Genomic DNA, 24,529 nt, shown 5'->3' on the forward strand with positions numbered 1-24,529 from the left:
TAACCACTGTATCCAGTCGTAAAACTTTAAAGGGTACTTTTTGGGGCAAGTCTAAAGAAAAACAAAAGTGCCTTGCAAAAATAATTCCACAACTCATGTAACTTTGAAAAGAAAACACAGCACATGGACATATGAATGAGCAGCTCCGCATATGTTCAAGTAATCCAAACAGTGTCAGGCTTTCTCGCCCACTGAAACTCCCTGTGAAGGTCAAGCGTTGAAAGAGCTCAAGTCAGATTACACTGAAAGGAAGAAGGTGGGAAAAGAAATATTTATTACTCCTAAGGAGAGTGTTAGTGACCTAAGGCAGCTTAATTTAATTCTCATTTCCCTGGCTGCAGTATGGAGGGGAAAAGATGATGTAAGGAGCAGAGGTGGTGTGCGATGCTGGCGTCTTTGAGTGGTCACCTCAGACTGGACCTCATCCTGCAACACTGAGACTCCTGCAAACATACAGGAGGAGACAGGAAGAGAACCATCCCTATTGAGTAACCAAGCACTCACATACTGCAGCTCATCAAACTGTCACATTCTCCCTGAGCAGCAGTATTTTTGTTCTGGTTTTATTGAGAGAAAACTGAGGTTTAGAGTTAGAGTTTGATCACGGTCATGCAGCTAAAATATGGCAGTCCAGGATTCAAATCCAGATCTGACTGGCCCTACCAAGTCCATACCTGCCCTCTTCAGCTTGTTTTAAGTTAGAGAGTAGATCAAATTAAATTAAAATTTACAAATTATTAGAAGGAACCCTTAAGTGAAGGAGACAGAGGGCTGGTGTTCAAAGGCTGCCTCAGGACACAAGAAGCAAAGTCAAAAAGTGAAATTACAATCTGACTGCCATTTATTAATAGTTATTACCTAACGTCTTTAGCATCATCTCAGTTTTTAAAAGCACTTGCACGGATTCCAACTCATCTGATCCTTACAAACTGCTGAGACACAAAGAAATAGCGTCAACTTCATTTTTTAGCTAAGAAGCTGTTGCAACAAGGAAATGGCACAAACTGAGACTAGAATGGAGAGTTCTATAACATCAAGTGTCCTAGAGCAGGCCGCCAATAAGTGTTCAAGTGTCTAACAATTTCACTTATCTTCAGAAGGAGCTGTTAACAAAATCAGAGCAAACATTCAATATAAGCTCTTCTTTAAATTTAACTTACAAAGATTTCCTTTTTATTCTGAATTCATTTTAATATACAGTGGAACTGTAATCCTTAAAGAGTAAATAACTCACTTGGGCCAGTCAGTTCAGAAGTGCAAAATATGTACTGATGAGCCATCGTGAACATGGGTACTACCGCAGCCACGATTTTAGGAATCTTAAAGGAGGGGCTAAGGGACTTAAATCAGAGCTAAGAGTCTTAGTGAGGGGATAGGTTATATTTACTACATTCTTGTAATTCTACTTAGCCAAATAAATTTCCTTTAGTGCTTCTGAGAAAATGATATACCACTGGCGCCCCCATATACATTCTCTCTTAAATTAGGCAATGAAAAAAAACTGGCATTAGAAAAAATATTTCTACCTATTACTTTTAATTCTGGAGTCATTGGTTACAACCAAACCCAGCAAGTTGCCTCCTGGTAAACTATACCTAATGGCTACTTTCCATAAAGTACGGCATGTGAGGAGGTAGTGTGTTTCTTAAACGACTTGGGCCTTTATTCACTAATAACACTATCACAAGCAGAAGAAAAATCAGACCTGAGTTGAACTAGCATCACTGAAGACAGGAATACCACTGATATAAATTACAGGCCTCCTCTAAATCAGAGACTGTCATCAATCTCACATAGAGCTTCCTGCCCACTAAAATCTGCCTTAATTGGTTTTCTTTCTGTTATTGTTGTTGAAAAACAGAGACAGTGAGCCAGCCCAGGCAGCATCATGGGAATTTCAGACACACACAGACACACACACACACCCCCCCTTTAAAGCCCCAGTGAGTAAATCAAGTTTTTAAGGAAATACTAACAAGGAACAGGTTGAGAGTATTTTCCACTGGTTTAAAAATAAAGCGTTCTACCATTAAAAAATAAATAAATCCAGAGTTACAGAAAGAGGAAGCAGCAGCTGGATTTATCATCCTTCATTTCCTCTGTGATTCGTGGTAAGGAACTCCCCATGGAGACAAAGCAATGGAGGGGTTAGCCTCCTCCTGCCCGGACCCACACGCCCCACACGCGGCTGCCGAGTGTTACAGCACTAGCCGGCCACTTCCAACCAAACTGCTCACTTTATCTTAGAAAGCTTTCTGTGCCCAGGCCCTGCGTTTTGATAAAATGAAAAGTCTGACTAGAATTTAAACACACATATACAATTGCCCTGGTCCTAGAAGAGCCTAGCTCTCATCTCTTCTGCAGGTCTCTCTCTCCTGGGCTCACTCCCGGAGGCTTCAGGAGGACGATAGACCCTGAGGGACTTGGCAGCCTCGTTCTGGCGGCTGTGCTGGAAAAAGCACGAGAGCTGGGTTCAGGCTTCCCTCAGCCACTGGTGATTGTAGCTGAAGTCCTCCATCTCCCTCAGCCTCAGCTCTCTCATCTGTGACATGGCAATGAGGCCACCCACTTCACAGGGGTGTACTGAACAGTAAATGAGACATGGAATGTGAAAATACTTTGTAAATCACACATAAATAATAACAGACCACAATAACAGCAATATGTATCCTTGTTTTACCAGTCCCAAAGCTTTCACAAATAGTATCATTTCATTGGAGCCTCAAAATGATACGGCAAGACAGGTGGCGATGGCGGCATTATCATCACCATCAACATCAACACTATTATTATTATTGTTTTATAAATAAGCTAGCCTAGAGGAACATAACAGGAGAATTGTGTCCTAACTCCTTAGCAAGCATCCAAATCATATGAAAGCACTTCTGGCAGCACGTGAGCGAGAAGTACTAGACTGGGAGTTACAAAAGCTGTTCACATTTCAGGTCTGCTACTCTGGGCAAGTCCCTGAACCTCTCCAGGCAATGTGATTCATCCATGTGTCACTAGGCTGATAGGAGACAAAAATAAATTAGACCTGGTTCCAGCTCCTGAGGAACTCACTTGGAGGCAAGAATGGGGGATGAAAGAAGTGACATATAAACAGATTAATTACAAAATAGTTTTTACTTAAAATATAGAGTATGAACAAAGTGCCTTAGGATCACAAAGCAGGAAATGACTAATTTTGCCTGGGGGACTCATGGAAGGATTCCTCTCATTTGTAAACTGGGAGAAGACGGAAATCAGACTACATATTTATCAACGTCCCTTTTGGGGCTAAATCTCTGAGAAAACTAGGCTTAGAGAGATTGTCAGCAATATCAACACACAGCACAACTTCTCTTATACATCTGCTCACAGCCAATATATCATTTAAAATAATTTAGATATCTTAAGTGCTGGAAAATTGTATTTTAGAAGACTCTGAAAAATAAGATTTTTCAGAATAGTACGAAATACAAATCATACTTGTAAGTCTGTGGAAGTTTGTGGGAGCTGAGTCTACAGTTAGCCTGATATGTAGTAATTACGAGACTAGATCCTAGAGCCAGAATGTGTGGGTTAAACTCTTGACTTTACTAGTTACTAGCTGTGTTACTAGGCAAGTTACTTGATCTCTCTGTGCTTCAGTTTCCTCCTCTATGGTGGTGGTGGTGGTGGTGGTGGGAGGAGGAGGAGGAGGAATAATAATAATAATAATAAGGCCGCCACCTTCCTCACAGGGTTGTTGTGAGGATTAAATGGGTGAACATATACATACTTAGAACAGTTCTTGGCATAAAATAAAGGCTTTCTGAGTTAGCTGCTGTGTGATTCACGAAAGTGTAATAATTGGCATTTTTGGATTGCTCTTCTAAAAATATCCTGGTAAGCTTGGAAATTTCTGATTTGTGTCTCAATTCACAATTTTCATTTTTTAGAAATTTATGGGAAGCTCAATTAATCATGATGAAATGTAGGTTACCTGCTTCAGAAATACACTTAAGCAGAAGTTTGGGGAATGTAACACACTAAGTATGATTTTAAAAACTTATTTCCAGGGGCAGATGTGAAACTGACACAGGCAATACAGGTTTAAGGGGATAGACTCAGAAACATTTGTATTTTAGAAAATTGCATGCCTGTAAAGTGACTACCTCAGAGTTTTGAATATTTTGGAAATTACAGAAAAGCAGAAAATGAAGGGGGAGGGACGCCCATATTCTCACAAAATTTCTTTTTTTCTACTGTTTTAGTCTTATATTTAAAACATAATTTATAGTACTTTGAAACTATAAGCATTCAAGGTAATATTAAAGATGCAAATTTAGCCACTCACCAAAAAATATGAGCATTTTAAATAACAAAGTTATTTTCATTTGTTTCTCATTAAATTCACACACAATTTTAGGAAATTATTTGGGCCGTTAACAGTATTTTATCATTATTATATAGTAACTGTCAGGTGAAATGGACTGTATCCAGATAAAATTAAACTTCTGTAAATCAAACTGCATGTTTTAATTGGCAGCATTAGCAACATTCACCAAACCAAAAGATTCTTCATTTAATATTTAATAGGTTAAACATCATTCATCCATTGGCTCTCAATCAACATCAATACTTACTGACTCTTGGGGCCTGTGGTTTTTATCTTTGTCAATAAGGCTTAGGTTCAGCCCTCAAAATTAATCATTAAAACCTGTTGCTGCAAAAAATGTTCACCCAGAACCCCTAAAGAATAAAGAGAGAGATAGGATATTTATTACTTTCTTATTATGTTCTGAAAAGAATAGGATACTTTTTCTCAATACAAAGCAGGTTTTCTTTGTGATTCTTCTTGATGCTTTATAACATATCCACAGGAAATGAAGCAAAATAATTCAAGCTATAATTTACGGCAAGTCAAGTATGTGCCGGGCACGCTGGGGAAGGAGTTTTACAAAAACTATTTCATTTAATTGGTACAACTCCCTAAGGCAAATTATTTCCCTAACTTTACAGGTGAAAAAAAATAAAGCTTAGAAATGTTAGGTAACCTCCTCGTAAAGACACAAAGCGAAAAACTAATAGACCAGGAAGCAAAATAAATACACACACACATTGTTTTGCAGGTTGTCTAGGTGATCATTTTAGAGAAATACAAGGAAGGAAGGCATTCAAACGTTTCTTGATGAGGGTATTAGATTAGTCTACTTAATTCTACCAATCAGGAATTACAAATGATATGATACAGCCAATTTATAAGTGCTTTGTGGACATATGATCAAAAATTTAGAAATAAACTTTACAGGAACAGAAATTTTAGGCACCCCTATAAAGTCAAAAGGCCACTCTAACTCTCATTTAACCAATCCTTATAATCAAAATTAATTAAAAACAAAAAGTATAGTGATATAATAATTTTATAGAAAAGGTTTATGTAAGATAGGGTTCAACATTCAAATAATTCAGCGCCATTTACTAAGTTTCTATTAGGTACCAGGAGCTATGCTCAGAAGGTAGATGAATAAGATTGTTTCATTCATTCTTTTATCTGCCTAATCATATTTGTGTGATGTTCTGGTATATTTGGTACAATGATTTACAGCTCCTAGATTACCTGGGGGCCACAAACTATTCCAATTAGCAAGTTTGCAGACTGCCCTGCCTTTTACTGTTTTTGTAATAAAATATTAAAATAACGTAGCTAGTTCATGTACCAAGAGAGCTGTTACTTTAGGCTCGTACAAAAGAGAATTTAACAGTTAATCAATCCTTCTAAGACAGCTTTATGACAAACGTGACTCTAAAAACACCAGGTTGTTCCAGGAGAAAACTACATTCAAAGTTGATCCCATTTTCCCAAAACAATTATTTCTTTGGGTACCCCAAGTTCTGTTTCTAGAAGAAATAGTAAAGTTCCAGTAGAACTCGAGTTCTGACATTGACTAACTACTGGATCCTAGCAATGGTAATGAAAATCTCTAGGTCTCGGGTTCCTTATCCGTAAAATTAGAGGACTGTATTAGATTGTCTCTTCCTTCCTGACGTAAAATTCTAAGATTCAGTTCACACTGAAAATACAGATTCAAACATATCCATCAGTGAAAGACATTTGCCTCCCATCCCCGCCCCAAGGCAGAGCTAGCTGGCTGGAGTAGATGAATCCTCACACTACTTTATTTACAGTTTATTAGGGTCATCATTAGGATATGATTATTTGTTTACCCAAAAGACAAAGTTATTCCAGAGGACAGACTGTCTCTCATTGATCTTTGTATATTCATCATCTAACAGTTAGATTCTAATTGCCTGGTATACAAAAGATATGCAACAAATGTTTTTAGAATAAATTCTTGGAACCACTTCAAGCATTCATCTGGTACCTCTTTATTTGGGTAGACCACATTCTGGAGATATACCAAAGTCCTCGCCCATAAAGTATTTGCAGTTTAGAAGCAGGGCACTCATGTGTGATGATGATTAATAATACAAGTTTAGTGTATATATATATATTTTCTTTTAATAATTTTATTTATTTATTTTTTTCCCCCCAAAGCCCCCGTAGGTAGTTGTATGTCATAGCTGTACATACTTCTAGTTGCTGTATGTGGGACGCGGCCTCAGCATGGCCAGAGAAGTGGTGCCTCGGTGCGTGCCCAGGATCCGAACCCGGGTCGCCAGCAGCGGAGCGCACACACTTAACCGCTAAGCTGCCGGGCCGGCCCCCAAGTTTAGTATATTTTAAGTCATAAGTTTGAGTGAGTTCTATAGGAAAAAAATATGTTCTTGGAATTTAAGATCTCCTAGATTATTTGATGCTTTACCATTTTGTGACCCGCCCGGCAGACTCTTATCATTTTTTCCTCCTCCATTCCTCCTCTATATTACGGGCATGAATCTGTGTCATATTTATTTTTAATGATTCAACTGTTCAGGAGAAAAAGTAATCTCAAAAGGGTAGAGACTGATTCAGAGCTGGAAAAAACTAAAACACTTGAAGACAAGCAAAAGAAAAAAGTTTAGGAAAGGTTAACGAGAAATTTTAATGGGCTGGTGTAAGTTAAGAGTGAGGTTACATCAGGCCAGGGCAGGGAAAAGAAAAGAAGTAAAGACATATGTTTTTTGGCCTGAAAGTGTTTAGCTTTCAAGTTCCAAAACACAATTTCATGCAATACTTGTCTGTTCTTTGTATTTATTTTTCTTGTTCATGCACATCTCTGGCGGTTAGGAACAAAAGGGAGTGAAGGCTGCTGGCACTAGAGCACAAAGGCACAGTGGAAGACAGGAAGCCCAGCTCCTGAAGGATGGCCAAGAAGCCCTCAGGGACCCTTTGTGTTCTGAAGGTGACAAATCACAATGGCCTCTCTGCATGAACAAACGTTGACAGGTTTGTGTGGAGGAGCTTGACTTACTCACTCTTTTGTGTTCCTTCTAAAGTAATAGCTGACTCAGGATGAGCTAGGTACATACTACAAATCCAGATTCCTGGGCTCCACCCAGACCTACCCCTTTCTCCATGAACCCCCAGAGATCTGCAAAAGAGCCTCTGATGGACTGGAATGCAATGAGCAGTAAGGCCAACTAAACGCAGCTTGGGAGCCCTTGCCAGCAAGGCTGAGCCAAGATGACTCAGCATGTTAAGAGCTGTGACCCTTTACTTCTGGAGTCATTATTCTGGTTCTTATCCAGTGGCTACTACAAATGCACACGCACGGACTGGTGTTACTTCAGAGCCCATCTGAGAACACCATGGAGTGGCTACCACAACTTGGCACGATACATGGGCAGGTTTTTCGGAAGACAGCCAGCCCCAGGTCCTGGCTGACAACCAGCTTCAAAAGTTTGGCTGAGAACACCAACAAAAAGCCAAGGTCTACCTTAAATTCTGTAAAATTCTGTCCTTTAAGAAGGGCACAGAAGTTGGGGAAAGCAGAAAAGAGAAGCTGGGTGGGAGATGGGATTGTGGGGTTCTGTCAGTCAAGTACTACAAATCGATTTCCAAAGCTATGAAATTAATCATGGTGATAATAATAAATTCCCTTCAGTGATGACGGTAACTCTAATTTTTCTATTCTTCAGCAACTCCAACGCACTTGCTTCTGTTTGAGCTGAGTGTCACCATGCAATATACTCTGTATCCTGCTTATATTTAGGATAAAATTCACCTTTGGGCTAAGTTATATACACCACCAGATGTTTGGAAGGCAGTACCATTTGACACTTTATGAAAATGAATTGCTCCTCTCATCATTTTTCAGTCAAATAAGAATTAATTTTCTAAAGTCTAAATTTGGTGCTTGAAAGAAGCTTCAGATGTAGGAAGGGGGCCAGAAGTGAAAAGGGATGGGGGCCAGTTAAAATACCAGGGAAAAATGTGGCAGCCACATAAAATGTGCTCCTACTCCACATTTAAAGCTTTAGCTAAAGCCGTGAAGAAGGGCAAAGGGCAATCTCGGGTTCAATCACAGCTGGACAGATGCCTCATCTCTGTTCCTCACTGAATGTCCCTGGTGAGCAGGGCCAGGTCTAATTTATTTCTGAAGACACCCAGCACGTGTTGCGAGAGGATTTTTATTCCCTCTCCTCATGTTATCACCTGGAGAGAACTCTCCACAATATTAGACTTGGCCCCTCTCTCCACTTCCTCCTTCCTCTTTCTTCTCTTTGGGATCTGCCTGCCTGCAGAGATGGTGAATTCTGGACTCCTCTCCTGCTGAGGGTTGGAGGCTTTCCCTGCTGGTTGCCAGCTTCCGTTGTCCTACTATGCCAGGGAAAGAGTGGGTAAGTCTATCCAATTCAAGGATGAAATTTCAGAAGGCCCACTCAGCTGCAGACCCAAAGCCACATTCCCCAAAAAGCATTTTCAGTAATAGTATTTTGCTGTCCATCAGTCTGAGTCCTTTATCTCCCTCAACTGCTTTTTAATTCCTGCATGGAGGAGGGGTTATTTATGGGTCCCCTCAAAGCTCAAGAGCAGGTAGGTCTCCTTGCCTTGTATATCTTATAGTTTTCAGCAACTATTCATTGAAGATATATGTGCTAAAATGTGGTGAGAAGGAAACTAAAATAATCTGTTTGGTCTTTTGGTCTTATCTGTTCATGGGTGGGTATGTGACTATATCCCATCCCACCAAATTCTTGGGAAGGTAGTCCAAAACATGGTATCCAATTTCTGCGTGAATTCTTAGAGAGAAACAATTCATCTAAAATATATTCAAAAGAGAAACAGCCCTATCAAAAATATTATTGATGTCTTAGCACATGGAAACAGGTTTTTGACCTATGAGGAGCATTAATCACCAGGCAAGTTTCTTCCTAATATTTTATTTTTACTTTTTTGTGAGGAAGATTGGCCCTGAGCTAACATCTGCCAATCCTCCTCTTTTTGCTGAGGAAGACTGGCATTGGGCTAACATCCATGCCCATCTGCCTCTACTTCATATAGGATGCCGCCACAGCATGGCTTGACAAGTGGCACGTCGGTGCACGCCTGGGATCCGAACCGGTGAACCTCAGGCTCCCGCAGTGCAGCGCACGCACTTAACCGCTTGCGCCACCGGGCCAGCCCCACTTCCTAATATTTTATAAGCCAAATGACAAAGCTTAAAACTTAACCCTTAGGATGATTTCTTTGTATGCACTGAAATAAACCTGAAGGGCACCATGACATTTCTTCACAAGTTCTTCCCCACTTTTATAGCCAAATATTTTACACTATCAATCCTCTATTAAAGAGTTATTAAAAACCTTCAAAACGAAGTGTTTCCATGTAAAAATTCAAGTAGCTAGCCATCTGCCTGCAACTGAAAAAGCCAGCCATGGGTAGAACCTTAACAGCAAGGCCACTGGACAGCTAACAAAGTGACTTTAACATGTGTCATCATTTTAATTCACCCTCCCAACTGCCTTGTGAAATAAGTGTTATTATCAACCTCAAATTAGGGGAGAAAACTGTGTTCACAAGGTTCAAATCCATGCCCAAGATTACTCAGCTAGTTCACAGCGGCAGCACTAGGGCTCAAACGCAGGTCTTCTAATAATAAAACGTTAAGTGCTTCCCATGAAGTCATGATTCTGGAGCTGGGATGCTAAGGCGTCCACATCCTTCCCTGCAGCTTTACAGACACCTGGGCACTGCAAGAGTGGTTAAGCACAGGTCCAGGTAGAGTACGCCAGCAAAAACCAAAAGAAGTAACCTGGGGCAGACAAAAGAGCGAGCCAGCTCCCTGAGTTCAGATTCCCCCAACCTTCTGTATGCCTACAGGGCCCTTTTAAGGAAGAAAAGTGAGTGAACTCATTTCATTTTATTTCCTTCCTTCCTCTCCCTGGGCCTGACCCACAAAGACTAAGCCCAGGAACCAGACCAGCGGGCAGCTGATACCTCTAAAAAAGTTTGACATCTATTAAACTATAGGATGCGCCATTAACTCCAAAGAGAACCTGAAGGTCCCACTTTCTTGAATTCTCCAGTGGTCAGATGGTCATTACAGCTGTGATGAAAACCGCAGCTGAGCCTAGGGACTCTTGAAGAAGCCAAGCTAAGGGTGAAATCCCTTTGGCTTTGACAGAAGTATGGGGGGAAGTATCCTTTCAGAGTGCTCAGAAAGATGTCTCTACTGTTAAGTTTTCATCCTGCCCCCTCACTTTAATTCTTTAGACCCTACCTTCTCTGGTTTGTCCTTGCAGTAACAGCAATAGGCTTGTGTCCTGAGTAGGGGGAAGTTGTGTGGTCTCAGGCTAAACTGGGAATTCCACAATGATAATTATTCTTAGGAACAAAAACAATAATTGAAGCCTCCCAAACCACTAGAATCATTAAATGAAATGACAAGTGGATGTTCAACACCAGAGTTATTAAGAGAATCTTAAAAGTATACTTATGTCTTGGAAGAAGTCAATTCAGAGCTGACTATAAAATTTCTGGGCTCAACTCGAGACATCCAACTGGTCTTAAGAACTCCATTCAAGGGAAGTAGCAGATTGAAACGTTCATAAAATAAGAGACTCCTTTTTATGAATCATGGTTGTCACCACAATTATGGACATCAGCAAACACCCCAAAAAGTCAGTGTGGTAAAGCAGAAGAGGAAATAATGTTTAACTTTCTGAAGGAAACCCTCCTTCCTAAATCAATCAACAACATCAGAATCCTGAAAAGACACATTTCAATGTGTATAACTGTGCTTGCTTATAGAATGAGAGACATAAGATACTGAACGTCACCCTTTGTGGCTAATCCTGCCATTTCTCTCAGTGGTCAGAACAGTGTCACCTGAGTGGAAATTACTCTTGGCAAAGTGATACTGTATACCTGATTGAAAAGGCATCCATATCAGACAACTTTTATTTTGATCAAATACTGGGTAAAAAAAATGATGGGGAGAATTGTAAAGATGGCATTACAGAGAAAAGATATTATCTAATATATTTAAGAGGAAGCACTTTCTGGAATTCAAATAACTTTCATCGTGATGTAAAGAAACTCAGAATCAGTTCCTCCTCTCCTCAAACACACAGTATTACTACTTGCCCTTCGCCGTCCCCAGCCCATCACACTGGCCCAGCTCCTCTTCCTTAGAACACGGAGTGCAACGGAAAGGTTTAAAGCAGGGCTTAGGAATCACACTGCTAGAGTAAAAATTCTGGCCCTGCTATTTATTAGCTGTATGACCTTAAGGTTACTTAACATCTCTGTCCCTCCCTTTCCACATCAGTAAGATGAAGAAATAGCACTCATCTCAGAGGCTGTGGTGAGGATTTAATAAATCCTTCCATGTACTGCATTTAGCCTAGTGCCTGGTACATAATAAGCACTCAATACATTTAACTTTGATGATGACAATGATGAAGGCATGGGCTTAGCCAGACTGTGGTGAAAATAAGGAACTGGGGACTCCTCAGGGGCCATGCAAAAGCCAAGTGTTCCCCTCGGCAACCACACAGAGTCCACTGGAAAAAAGCCCTCTTATTCTGTGCGCCCAGGGGACTCAACTGGGTTATTCTTCTCAGTGGCTACAGCAGCTTATCTGAACGGGCAGGCTCAAAGGGCCAAGGCCAGGGCAGGAGAGATATGGAGGAACAGAGACAGAGTGCCTGAGATGGGGAGAAACTAGTTTGGGGCAGTTCTGAGACTAGATAGCTGCCAACAGTCCACAATCATGGGATTTAGAATTTAGAAATAAAGTAACAGGCTGTTCAGATATGCACATTTTGTTAATATGGTAAAACTCTCCACCATCTTTCCTTCAAGGTCTCTTCCACAGGGAGCATCTTCCAGAAACTGCTCTGCTTCTGAGTTCCGACAGCACTCCTTCCAAATATTTATGGCTACTTTGGGCATTTAACTGTTCTGGAGAATAACTTACTTCTCAATTCGATTGTAAACTCTGGAGGGGGGTGAGGGCGTCTTACACTCTTGCGTCTCTCTTCCTGGCCTACCTCTTCCAGGGCCTAACCCCTACCATGGGAATGTTCAACAGGAAAATACACAATAAGATGGCTGGTGCTATAGAGGTCCAGGTTGCAGTGCTAACATAAGTACACACATGGTTGGTACAGAGAAGGGCACGGAGGGAAACAGCATGCTCGCCCCCACCTCTGCAAGGCTTTAATGAAAAGGCTGAGTCTGAAAAGTTTAGAAGGAGAAGATCTTAAGCGTTCTGCGGTCCTAAGTACCGGAAAGATTATAGTGTTCCTCCAAATAGAAATTAAATTAAAATAACAAACCACAAAATAAAAATAAAGAAGTCTAGCAAAAGTCGTCTTGTTTTCCCAGGATGATTGCTTCGATATTTTTTTTTTAGCAGTGACTACCAAATTCTTTTAAAAACATCTTCTAGTGGTGCTTTTGCTTTGCAGGAGCACTGAACACATGTTTTGTCTGCCTATCTGGTAATCTAGCCCGACTTGGGTACCAAAGGACTCCCTCCAGATACACAGGCAGGCCTGAAAGAATCGAGTTAGGGCAATGACGCAGTTAGAGTGAGGTTGGCGACTCGATTCCTGTCAGCTTAAACTTAGAACGCCACAGACGATCTCAACCCAATCTTCTCCTTTTACAGAGGAGAAACTATAACCCACTGATGATGACTTACTCAAGGGCAAAGCTGCTGGTTTGAGGCCAGAACTGAAATCCGGGTCTCCTGGCCACCTCCTTAGAGCTCTTTCCACTCAGCACATCTCTTCCTTACGCTTACAGGGCAAGGGGGATCAGGGCTCAAACAAAGAGCTCCAGACTCAAGCAGCCATGAAAAAACCCTACAGTCTCTCCTGCCTCAAGGCCAACTGTTGACTGAGTCAACAGAGGAGGCAAGAGAGATTAGGCCCCTGGTTATCACGTTGTTTTTGATGAAGCCCTTTGGCCTTCTGATAGGATTCATGGGACTAGAGATGTATGGGTACAGTCTGTTCCCCAAGCAGGAGGAAGTCTGGCTGGATCAGGCTCAGACCTACAGTTCATGGCATGAAAGCATACAGCAGAAGAATTAGGCACCCCTTATATTCCCTGCCCACCTCCTGCCTTCACTGCCTGATGCAGAAGAAATGAAATCACCACTGGATACCTGGCTTTGTGATTTCTTGGTTCCTAAGAGAGTACAGTTGTGAAGGATGCACAGGGTGAGGATAAGACACGCAAACCAACTGAGGCAGCTGCTTTAAGAAGAGTCTTGAAGGGATGCTGCTGTGGTTTTGCTGGCTGTAAAACTGGGACAGACACAGAAATCCTAATCCTTCCTTGATGCTCCCAGAGTATCCTGTGCATTTCTGCCCTTCACACCCTTTCATGATTCCCTGGTTTTGAGTCTATGTCCTTCACTAAGCTGTAAGATTCTCCGGGGCAGGAACCACAACTTTATTCATGTCTGTTTCCCCAGGGACCAGTACAGCACACAGCAGGAGGGCAACCAATATACAATTATAAGGCATTATCACACACGTTCTTTAACTGGACTCTTAAAGTGACACTTCGGCAGGAATCGTTGGTCTCATTTTACAGACAAAGAAACTGAGGCTAGGAGGGGTTTTACAGGCTCCCCAAGGCCATCTGACATCTTGAGGCTCCCAGGCTAGATTTTCACTGGACCACATTATAATCAGTTAACTGTACAAGTTCCATATAGAAGATGAAAGAGAAAGAGCACTGATCCTCTGATGTAGGCATATACACAGTGACCTGCACAACTGAAGAAAAGACACACAGAAACTTCTAAATATGGATAAAATCATTGTTCTGAAGCAGAAACACTGATCAGATATAGAGATGGAGTTTCACTAATTCTTTCCTTGAGGACTTTTCCATCCTAAAGCTCTGCAGAAATGTCCGGTGGACATGAATTAGATACAGACACAAGTTCATCTGGTTAAAAGGTCATGAAACAAACTGTCTCTGGTTAAACTGCCAACACTGCCCCAGACATCTTGAAAGAGCCGCACATGGGACAGCTACAGAGGTTGCCAAACTAGAAGTAACTCGAATGTGGCTGATTCACCATTAGGGCTCAGAGAAGAAACAACAGGCAGCAACCGTGGGCAGCTGGCAGGATGCGGTTGGTTTGGGTCTTTGACACTTCATGACCTTCTCAGAGCAGTTGAGCCTCCCCTCAGATGAGGAAAGTCATTTTCAGTACAGTGCACCCTAGAATAACCTCTAAAAGGTGTCCAATGCTGGTCCCCACCCCCAGAGGTGCTGACTTAGCTAGTCCTGGGGTGTGGCCCTCACATCTGCCTCTGAAGTGTTCAAAAGCTCCCCTGCAATTCTAGGGTGCTGCCCAAGTTAAGATGACCAGCACAGCTGCAACATCTTCTGGGCCTTTCCTTTCCTGTGTGTCCATCAAAGTCTAAAACACTTAAGTGAATAGCTGATCAGCACTCTGGGGGTGTTGAAACTGCTTTCGAGATACTTAAAATCAACTTTTCTAGAGATGGAAAGCAGAACATTTCTGTACTACATCCTTGACTGGGAGATTTTCCAGCCTCTTCTACTCAAACACGTCCAATGACAGGAAACTTGCTACCTTAAAAGGCACTTGGAATTGTACGCTTAGAACAGGTGAATGTTACAGTATATAAATTATATCTCAGTAAAGCTGTTTTTTTGTGGATTTTTAAGGCCCTTTGTTTCATTTTGGGAACAGCAGTAATTACAAGAAAGTGCTTTTGGATTAATATCACTATACATCATACCTACTGGTTCTAGCTTTACTACTGGGGCCCCTCAGATTTAACTCTAATTTCTCTTCCCCTTGACTTTGGATTCAGGCATACCAGGGTTTGAATCCATTTACTAGCAAGTGACTCACAGCAAATGCTCTCTCTCTAAGCTTCATGAGCTTCCTGAGCCATAGGAAGTGGGAGTATTTCCTTTGTAGGATTTGTGAGGACTGGAAAGCACCTAATATCCTGAACACTGTAAGATACTCAATGAATAAGGCTTTCCTTCCTTTCCCCATAAAGGTGGAGTGCAAGTCTTCCCCTAACATTCTCCTTTTTTAGGCTAAACATCCATTATGTTTAGCAATCCACAGTTATTTAATGATGCCTCATCAGGCGGTGGTTTTTCCATTCATCGCCATCCCAGTTCTTCTCTGAACTCTTCAGATTTGACAAATGTCTGTGGTGGCCTCACTTCCATAGCATGGGTGGATTCCGGTACAGTGAATGTGGTATATACATCAACTGCATACTGGCTCATGTACTACACGATTTATAAGTTTTAGGAGCCCAAGATTTTCCCTCCCAGTATCGGCTGCCTGTGGGCACTAAACCATATGCAGAGGTTCAGCCACATTTCAGAGACAATGAGTCATTTCTATCCAGCTAAGTACAGGGATCACGTGGGAATTCCCTCTGTTATCTGCTGTGCCAGGAGGGGTGGCGTCCAATTACTATACCGTGACAATGCTGTTCCTTCGCTGTAAGCCTCCAAGACCAGGTACACACCGCACTGCGCCTTACTCCATCTCTGACCTCTGTCACATTTGCCCAGCCCTTTCTTATCTGTGATTCCAGCTTGGCAGCATAAAACTGCAGAAATCAGAGATTTTGCTAATGTAGATAGGTTCAGATCATGGTGCTGTCTCTCAGAGGAAACTATGTGACTTGGGGCAAGTCATTTAACTCTCTGAATATCAGCACCCTCCTCTGTGAAAATGGGAACAGAGCACCTTTCTGTAGGGGTTACTATGAAAAGTAAGTGATATGTTACAATAAAATGCACAGCCCAATGCCTGGTACATAAATAATAGGTATGCAAAAAGTAGAAGACTAATTATCATCATTGCTACTGTTGTATGGCAATTTCCCATTCTTAGATTAGCATTCAGGACGGAGTCCAGTGTATTTAGCTAGAGTCTTGACCTCTCTGCTTAGTTCTTGCCATCTCTGTCCTCTGGGGGAGGTAAAACCTTATCCTCATACAGGAGCTTCCCTTCCCTTCCTCACAGCCTCTCTCTCTCTCCAAGTCCCAGGTGGACTTCTCAGCTCCTATCAGCACCTGCCAGTGTATAAAATGAGCTGCGAGTCAGGAGACCTGGATTCTAGGTCCTGCTGGGCCACAAGCTATGTGACCTTGGGCCAGCCAGAGACCTTTTGTGATTTTTTTTTTTTTGGTGAGGAGGATCAGCCCTGAGCTAACATCTGCCAATCCTCCTCTTTTTTTTGCTGAGGACGACTGGCCCTGGGCTAACATCCATGCCCATCTTCCTCCACTTTATATGGGACACCACCACAGCATGGCTTGACAAGCAGTGCATCGGTATGCGCCCAGGATCTGAACCTGGGCCACCAGCAGCGGAGCACGCACTTAACCGCCACACCATGGGGCCGGCCCCCGAGACACCTTTTGGATCTCTGTTTCCCCTTCTGTAAGATCATTAGACAATATGACCTCTAAGGTCTCCTCCTGATCCAAAGTTTTATGACCCCCCCACTCCCCACCCCCATCTCCAGGCCTCTTCCTAGCTATTCTTTACCACTCTCAATCCACCCCTCTGCCTTCCCATTCACCAAAGGGGAGTCCTTAAGTACTGACCCTCTTCCCACACTCTGACTTCTGCACTAGCCCTGGAAACATATTAGTGGCCAAGTATTTATAACAAGCCACTTAAGACACAAATTTTTGGAGGCTAATCTGGAAATTTAAAACTCATGTATCACATTATGTCTATTAGAGAGTATATCTGTAAACATACATCGAGATTATATTACGACTATAATGTCTACTTATGATTCCAACAATTGCCTGTTAGGAGAAAACGTAATACACACACTATGTAAAATATTTAATAAACATTTTTTGGCATGCCTTTCTCTCCTGGTGTTTCCCATGGAACGTTACCCCCATAGAGCACAGAGCTAGGGGTGATGTTCTAGAGAGTCAGACTCAGAGAATCTGAGTAGTCAGTCCTTTATGAAAATATATTTATGTCACTCACATTCAAATAGTGATAAGTATAAATTATTTTTCTATAATCTAGCTTATTTAATATTGTGCTGATTATGTACACGAACTTTACCTTCTTGGTTTACCCTGTTCTCAATTCACTTTCAGCCCATTTTTGGCACCATCCTTGATTATACTAACTACCTCTGAAACCCAAAGAATATGACTCTGTCCAATTTACTAAAAGGATTTAACTTCTAAATTTCTATCTAAAAGAATGTTCGAAATAAGGGACCATATGAATTTCCTATGTACTGAAAGTTAACACTCAGAGACCAACAAGAATCAGATACTTCTACTGTACATTCCACTCATTTTCTAAGCGTTTCCTTTCATACTCTTGTGCTATTGAGGCCACGAATGCTGTGCACTTGGCCCACTCAGAGACTAAGAGTAGAAAAGTGAGAGCTGCCATGGAGATGCGGACCCCCTACTTTCAGCATATACTATTCTGATCAGAGTTATGAGGGAAAGGTTTAGTACATTTTAATCTTAAATCCATTTGGAAAGAACCAGTCAAAAACACAAAAAACCAATTATTTGCAAATACCAAAACAGAACAATCCAAACTAATAATTACTCCAGATATATATCTAACAAAACTCTTATTTTCCACTATACACTACTGAAAAAACTAAAAAAAAACAACTTATATCATCTGATTTATACCAAGTCTGCAACCATCAAAAGGTGTTCCATCTAAAAACCAAGCGCATGTTTCAAGGTAATATTTTACAACAGATATTAATGCGTCCAAAACAATAACCCATTACAATACAAATGGTTTTTTACTTATGAAATATCTTTGTATCTACCCTGGGGAAGAAATGTACACTTGGAAAGATAGGAGCATTCTTACCAACCCTGGAGCATCCATAATTTACAATATTTTATTTTGTTTTTGTTTTCAAATGATACTTTGTTCCTGGGGAAATGTGCTAATTCCTTCTTGCAATTCTGTTCTACCGTTTTTTCTAGCTATCAGAGCAAACCAGGTCAAATTTTAAGTATAAAATTAGATGCTTTCTAGGAAAAAAAAAAGCAGTAAGTATATTTGTGAAGTAACTGGAAGCTATAAGCATGTTGTAGCTCACTGATCACTGTTCTGTTCTTTGAGTATGCCAAGATCACACACGTCTCAGGGCCTTTGCACTTGCTCTTCCCTCTGCAGGACTGTTCTTCCCCTAGATCTTCTCATGGCTTCTTTCTTCTTATCATTTAGACCTAAGCTCAACTATCACCTCTTCACTGAGGCCTTTCCTAATTAATCCCCACTCTACTCTATTGTCTTCACAGCTTTTATAACTATTTGAAATGATCTTATGTTTTGTTTGCTTGTTTATCCATAAGCCAGGACTTTGTCTATTGTTCAGGCTGTCGTCTTACATCTAGAACAGAGTCTGTCATATGGTCAATAATTATATGTTTAATGAATGAATGAGTAAAAGAAAAAATTAACTAGATGTCAATGAAAGGTCATATGGGAAACATAACTTCCAATGAACTCTGTCTCATCAAATCTTACCTTTCTGTGCTGTAGTAAGGAATACCAGAGCAGTCTATCTTTTCTTTTTTTTTTAATAATTTTATTTATTTATTGTTTTTTCCCCCAAAGCCCCAGTAGATAGTTGTATGTCATAGCTGCACATCCTTCTAGTTGCTGTATGTGGGACGTGGCCTCAGCATGGCCGGAGAAGCGGTGCGTCAGTGCGCGCCCAGGATCCGAACCCGGGCCACCAGCAGCGGAGCGCGCGCACTTAACTGCTAAGCCACAGGGCCAGCCCAGAGAGCAGTCTATCTTGATTTCAGAAAAGTCTTTAACCAAGATGAACATAACTGTGAATTTGACAGAAATATCCATCCAGTGACAGTTGTGTATGGATTCCTTACAGGCTGAACCACTGCACCCGAAGAGTGCTAAAGAATGCCAGCGGGGGTTTCTCTCTGTACTTTGTCCTGCCTTATCCCACACTGCTAACCGTCACTTGGAAGGAGAAAAATGTTTAGTTTGCACAAAGCTGAAAAGATAGCAAATGGGCTGGACAACAGAATTGGTACCAGAAAGCTGTCCACTGGCTAAAAATACAGGCTAAAACAGACAAGATGATATTTAATAGGGATCAGCCAACGCCTTGAACTTAATTTAAAAATTCAAGAGTAGAGAGATGGAGTTCAGGACACCGGGCTTAACAGCGGCAGCACCTATGAAAAAGGTCCAGTTTTTATCATCAACCATGAGCTTCGTATGAGGCAAAAACATGGCTTGGCTACCAAAGAGCCACTACAAGAATGTGAAACTGAACGATGTAGCATGATCAGGAAGGAAGAACCAGAGTTATAAGGGCCCTAAGAACAAATTATTTCATTCAAGTTTCTGAGCACTTATGATGTGATGGGCACTACACACAGAACTGGAGAGGCAGGGATATGAGACCAAAGGTCTAGTGTGGGAGAATTACCACAGCGGGTGGGAAGCGTGATGGCAGAGGGGCAAACTGTAAGTTAGAGGAACAAAGAGAGTTATTCGATCCACACAGATAGGCTGGGGAAGGTTCTCCAGAAAAGGTAACTCTTGAGGACAGATGATCTAATTTAGAGGGTGTCGTGAAAAGCAGTGAAATCAAGAGCTCAGCACAGTGCCAGGCACACAGCAAGTCATAACAACAATGCTGGGTACTACTATTATTATAATCAGAATTATTGTTGTTTTATGGTTATTATCAAAAATGAATGCACCTTAGAATTCCAATTAGTAGATGTAGAGAGAATGATGGAAACACAAAATCACCATAAGGCAAACACTATATTTTAATTTTTACAGGAAATAATCATTGATAGATGCTAAAATTAGTGGGCAAAAGTATGATGAGAAACAGGTATTTGCACAATCTCAAGGCATCTCTTCACAAGATGCTTAATCCAAAGGGAAAAGGAGTAACCTGACAGTAGAGAAACCTGGCAGACGTCACCCTTGACCAAGAGATCAAAGTCAACATCACCAGTGATAAGACAAATCAACATCATGTACCTCGTGGTATGATGGACCGGGAAGAACCCGTCACACCTGTGGTATTCTTGCCAAAAACGCATATCCTCAATCTAATCATGAGAAAATACCAGAAAATCCAATTTGAAGAACAGTGTACAAAATAACCGGCCAATATGCTTCAAAGTATCAAAGTCATGAAAGACAAAAAAAACTGAGGAACTGTCATAGAATGGAGGAGATGAAGTGCCAAGTGGGATCTGGTGGACGCTGAACCAGGAAGAGAATATTAGTAGAAAAACTGGCAAAGTTCGAATAAAGTCTGCAGGTTAGACTTTCATCCTATTGTAGAATATTAATTTCTTGGTGTCTATAATTGTTCTGCATTACAACTATAATTGTAAGACATTCACATTAGGGGAAGCTGTGTGAAGGGTATTTGAGAACTCTCTGTATTCTTTTTCTGACTTTTCCTTAAGTCTAAAATATTTCAAAATAAATTGTTAAAAAAGTGGATGTACCTGAGCCAGGAGCCAGAGATTCTGCCAGGAGATAAGAGGAATGAGAAGAGGCTGCCCTCAGACCCGAATTTTGGACATTGGGACTCCTATGCCAAACGATATCAGGAAGATTGAACAGATGAGAGAGTGTGTACAGAGCCTGGAGCTAGAAATACCAAAAAGTTGGCTCTGACCAGGAAAATGTAGGGAGAACTACTCTGAGTTGAAGTGGTACGTGGGGTACAGCTGAACCTGTTCTTGATGACTCAGCTCTAACATCAAGAGCATCAGTCAACACGCTGCTTTGTAACACGGAGGGCCCCAGGCTCCTGGAACATGGTGTGCAGAGACTCTCTCTTGCAATGCTTTTGGAGTCCTGGTGCCTTTTTTTTTTTTTAAATAAACTCTTCATTTTAAAATAGTTTTAGATTTACAGAAAAGTTGTGAAGCTACTAACAAGAGTTACAATATATCTCACACTCAGTTTCCCCTATTATTATCTTACATTAGTGTTACATTTGTCACAATCAATGAACCAACATCAATACATTATTAATTAAAGTCCACGCCTTATGCCGATTTCCTGGGTTTTACCTAATGTCCTTTTTCTGTTCCAGGATACCACATCACATTTAGTACGTGGTACGTGGGGTACAGCTGAGCATTCCTAGCACCGAGGTCTTGGTTTCTTTAGTAGTCCTGTCTCCTTAGGCTTTTCTTAGTTGTGACAGACATTCCTTGTTTTTGATGACCTTGACAATTTTGAGGAGTACTAGTCAGGTATTTTGTAGAATGTCTCTTAGTTGAGATGTGTCTCATGTTTTTCTCATTATTAGACTGGAATTATGGGTTTTGGGGAGGAATACCCCTGAGATAAAATGCCATCCTGATCACATCATATCAAGGGGAAATACTACCATGGCTTATCACTGTTGACGTTAACCTTGATCACCTGGCTGAGGTAGTATCTGTCACGTTTCCCCCCTTTCCATACTGTACTCTTTGGAGGGCAGTCACTGTGCAAACCCCACACTTGTGGAGTAGCAAGCTATGATTCACCTCCTTGAGGATGGAGTATCTACGTAAATCATTTGCAATTTTTCTGCATAGATTTACTTGTTCTCCCTCATTTTTTTTTTTAATCAACTTGTTTTTTTTTTTGTGAGGAAGATCAGCCCTGAGCTAACATCCATGCCAATCTTCCTCTTTTTGCTGAGGAAGACAGGCCCTGAGCTAACATCTATTGCCAATCCTCCTCCTTTTTTGTTTCCCTTTTTCTCCCCAAAGCCCCAGTAGATAGCCGTATGTCATAGCTGTACATCCTTCTAGTTGCTGTATGTGGGACGCCGCCTCAGCATGGCTGGACAAGTGGTGTGTCAGTGCGCGCCCAGGATCCAAACCCGGACCGCCAGTAGCGGAGCGCGCGCACTTAATCGCCACGCCATGGGGCCAGCCCCGTTCTCCCTCATTTATCTACTGATTCAATAATTTCTTTATATCAGTATGGATTCATGAGTATTTATTTTATAATTTGGCTTATAATTCACTCCTACTTTATTTTGTTGCTCAAATTGTTTCACCTTTGGCCACTGGGAGCTATTTCAGTTAGCTCCTGTGCACTTCTGACAAACCTCCAGCATTGTAGGTTTCTGTGAGCACTCCCTTACTTTCTGGTACTACAAGATGCTCCAGTTTCATCTTGTATATTCCTTGCCCCAGCCCTAGAATCAGCCATTCCGCAAAGAGTCCGGATTCCTTTTATTAGAGAAAGCTATTAGAAACCAAGACCTCGGTGCTAGGAATGCTCATTGTTACAGGGGTGTTGTTGCTTCTAGGCCCTCTCAGCTGACAGAGCAAAGAAATATATATGTGTATACTAACCTGTGTATACAAGCATATATATATTTCTATATGTATCCATCTATATCTATATTAAGCTAAACGTGAATTCATACTGATATCTCCAACTGTAATCCATTACCACATGGATCATTCCTTCCCTGGCTTATCTGTAACCTCCCATTCCAAAATGAGAAACCTGGCTTCCACCATCCACTATCCATTTACTTAATCATTCAATTCCAGTAAACATATATAGTGGCTTCAGAATCATTAACCAGTATCTCACCCTCATGGGAATAACTTTTTCAACTAGAGTTGACAAAGTGCTTATGTGTAGGTCTTCTGCCTTTCGACTTGCAGTCTCCATTCATTTTCAAAGTTACTGAGGTCAGTACCCTTTTCACCCACTCCCTTTGGTAAGTTTACTTCACACATTTGTAATACAGTTAGATTCTTTTGTCATAGTCTGAATTCCATCTTGGGATCCTCCAACCCCCTAAATGTCATGTGGCCCCTGGGACCTTTTTACATCTTTCTGTCTCCTCCTGAGGTATCAGACTATCATCTCAGGCTATGGTCAGTCCACCCACCTCCAAGAATTCTCTCTCCCTCTTCAACTGTGGCTCCTAATCTGTCATTAGCCAAAAAACTAAATACATGAGTTTTGTTAGCATTATAAATAAAATAAGAATAAGCAGGTAGTGAATGAGGGCCTGAAATGTCCTTCTATGCCAACCTACAGGATAGTCTTGAATGCCACCGCACAGGGCTCTCTGTCCTGGCCCACATTTTAAATCAGTGATATTGTTACAGAAAAAGTTTTGATTGTATAAAAGCTTAAGAGGATAGTAAGTGGAACAGAAAGAGAATTAGCAATAAAAACACCTCAACAGGCTGAGAGAGAGGCCAAAACAAAACAGGTTATATGTAGCAGGGATCAAGTTAAATAATTTAATTAAAAAAATTCAAGGGCACAGGAGCCAGCCTGGTGTTCACAGGTTCAGATCCCGGGCACGGACCTACACACTGTTTATCAAGCCATACTGTGGCAGGCGTCCCACATATAAAGTAGAGGAAAATGGCCAGGGATTTTAGCTCAGGGCCAATCTTCCTCAGCAAAAAGAGGAGGATTGGTAACAGATGTCAGCTCAGGGCTAATCTTCCTCACCCAAAAAAAAAAAAAATTCAAGAGCACGGATCATTTAAAAGATAACTGGTTTTTAACAGCTACTGCATCGATGAGAAAGATTTTGATATTTTCATAGATCAAGAGCTTAATATGAGGCAAAGATGAGACTTGGCCACCAAACAAACATTACCAGAAGGACAATGACCAAGACAGGGGAAGAGATGGTCCCACTAACCTTTGCACTTGTCAGATCATGCCTGCCATTCTGTGTTCAGTCTAGTTCTGGGCATCAAAATCCAAATGTGACACAACTACTAGATGAACCAGGGCTGTGAAGGGTCTAGAAAAATTAACTCCACAAGCATTTAGTGAGCACTACAAATCGTTCAAGGTTTTATAAAATATGCTAGTATCCAGGGTCATAGTGATGAGACTAATAACAATGAAAATAACCAGCTTATCATATCCCAATCTCAAAACACTTTTTATATATTAATTAATTTAACCAGATAACTTATTTTGCTTCTTGGTGACTCGTCCAGATATCTGAGGTTTCCAGATTTCTGCCCAAGTAAACAATCACTATATTCAACAGGTCATATTTAATCACTTATTCTCCCATATTTTACACCACATGCTTTTCCCTCATTTTTCTCTTTTTTAGA

At 41.2% G+C, this 24,529-nt stretch overlaps 1 protein-coding gene across 14 annotated transcripts in view; it reads right to left on the reverse strand.

Annotated features, from left to right (window-relative positions):
• LRRC8D (leucine rich repeat containing 8 VRAC subunit D) overlaps positions 1 to 24,529 on the reverse strand; it is a 112,198-nt gene that overhangs the window by 20,495 nt on the left and 67,174 nt on the right. The window contains exon 1 of one of the 14 annotated variants that reach the window (XM_087447780.1): positions 4,611 to 4,687. The exons of the other annotated variants lie outside the window; for them this stretch is intronic. The gene's annotated coding sequence lies outside the window, so the exon portion shown is untranslated. Of the gene's footprint in view, positions 1 to 4,610; positions 4,688 to 24,529 lie in introns of those variants that run through there. 14 annotated transcript variants of the gene reach the window in all.

This window comes from Ceratotherium simum, chromosome 2 (genome assembly GCF_057802395.1).
Source record: "Ceratotherium simum simum isolate JZ-2026a chromosome 2, ASM5780239v1, whole genome shotgun sequence".
Taxonomy (NCBI): Eukaryota; Metazoa; Chordata; class Mammalia; order Perissodactyla; family Rhinocerotidae; genus Ceratotherium; species Ceratotherium simum.